The following is a 2,338-nucleotide window of genomic DNA, read 5'->3' as shown; positions in this document are numbered from 1 at the left end:
TTAAATCATGCTGTGGATCCTTGCAATGTTAAATCATGCTGTAGGTCCTTGCATTGTTAAATCATGCTGTGGATCCTTGCAATGTTAAATCATGCTGTGGATCCTTGCAATGTTAAATCATGCTGTGGATCCTTTCATTGTTAAATCATGCTGTGGATCCTTGCAATGTTAAATCATGCTGTAGGTCCTTGCATTGTTAAATCATGCTGTAGGTCCTTGCTACTTCCTCTTAAATTTTTCTCCTGACCGTAATCCTCCTCCACACTTGTGTGCAGGTGGCATCTGATAGTTGTCTCCATTCCAACTCAGCTGGTCAGTGTGAGGCATTTCTACAATGTTGCTTGATATGACATGTTGACAAATGAAGGAATGTCATTGAATGTAGTTGTTCAATCAGTATAAATATTAGCTGCAGAACTGTAGCTCTCTGAAAAAAAAATATATCAGGACAGATCTCTGATCTACAGTTCTGCAGCTACATAAATATGTTATTCCCACCATACCTTACACTCTTACTAAATGTTTTTTAATTCATGATTTTAAAGTGCGGAAATTTTGGGGGAAAGATTGGTGAAATTTTTTAAATTCCAATGTCAACAGATGAATTTGTGTTCAAATGCAAATAATTATCGCCTCTGAATGGAGGCCTAAAGAATTTTTATAGGAACCAACAAAGCAACAGATTGGGTTTTCTGAGGAGTATTGCAAAATCCATAAATATAGCTTTAAACTTCCAAAAATTTTATAAACCAGTTTTTTCTTCAAGTTTTTAAAGAAAAATTAAGCTTTGACATAAGAGAACAGTCTTTATGAATTTTATTTTTGTGCTGATTGCTAATTTATAATTATATCCATTGTCCTTTATACTGATGAGCATAAGAAAAATGGCATATGGTATTTGTGTTAACAAGCCTCTAAACTGCAAGTTTCTAGATTGTTGAGGTTTTCTTATCCATATATAAATGACACAAGAGTAATTGTAAAAATATGTCCCAAGTAGCATACTGATATAGCCTTAAGGGGTTGAATACTGTTTTCCATGGAATTTTGACATTGCCCTTCTACATATAATATGATCACCTTCAACTTGTTCATGATCATATCACTTATGAATTTGCTAGATAAAAACCGATTTCAAACGCTTGCGTAACCCCCTTTCCTTAACACTTTTTGAACATATCCCTTGGTTACAGGCCTGTGTAATGCTCATGCAGTTCCAATCTGTCTCTAACAAATATTATGTTTGTACTTTGATCATTGATATATTTACTATTGGTCAAGTACATGTACTAACAAAATATTGAGTGTATTTAATCAAACGTAAAGTACCACACCCTTCTCCTGATGTCATTGATTAAATAAAATACAATTCTCTCAATCTTAAGAAAGAGATACAAAACATGTACACAAAGGAGGTATATGGGGCTCAATTTAAAGACTGCTGCCTTCAAAAGTTATATGTAAAAAGTAGACCTGGTCCATTCATGGCTTATTTTTTAAAACGTGTCGATGAAAGTAAAGTTATATGATCACCTTCAATATTACAACATGGATGGTGAAGTTCTTTTGTCACAAAGTAATCTAGGCCAAGATTCGACTCGGCTTCATATTTGGACTGCCACCTTCTACGAATATCCAGCTAAGATTAGTCACAAAGTAGACTCTTACAATATAGGCCCATGGCCAATTTAAGAAATAGATTTCTTAGCACTTCATGAAAAGTATGCCAGTGCAAGGCATTGCAGTTCATACCCTCGTACCTGTCGGAATTCCCAGCCTTTAAGTTAGACGTACATGTACTATAATACTGTGAAGTTTATTTTTCATATTTACAAATTCTGCTTTCATTTCTGTCAGAAAATTCCCAGCCATAAAGTAGACAGTAATGAATTCTTCACAACTGCAACACATGAGGAAATTGCTATCAATGCAATTTGTACAGATAATCAGAGGCAAAAATATTGAAAATGTAAATATATGGCTTTGCAACTCATTCAACAAATAGATGTCCTAACATTTTGACCCCTGACCTTGAAAAGCAATAGGGTTCAGCATCCCACCATGGGAAATAAATATACAAAGACTGATGATCCCCAGTGCTGCACTTTTCTTTAATCTTGCCCACAAGTTTACTTGCACACAGCAACCGTCTCATAAAATCTTCCCTTGCGAAGAGGATGTAACCAGTACCATTTTTCATGAGACAAAACAATTGGGGTTTGGTAGTATATATTCCACTTTTCCCCAAAATAATGTGCAGCATGTTTGCCTTCAAACACAACTTCTACTCAATGCATTTCCAAATGGCGCAGGTTTTACACGTATAACAACTCCACTC

Source organism: Ostrea edulis, chromosome 6 (assembly GCF_947568905.1).
Source record: "Ostrea edulis chromosome 6, xbOstEdul1.1, whole genome shotgun sequence".
In the NCBI taxonomy this organism is placed as follows: Eukaryota; Metazoa; Mollusca; class Bivalvia; order Ostreida; family Ostreidae; genus Ostrea; species Ostrea edulis.
Note: the sequence above shows the minus strand (reverse complement) of the source record.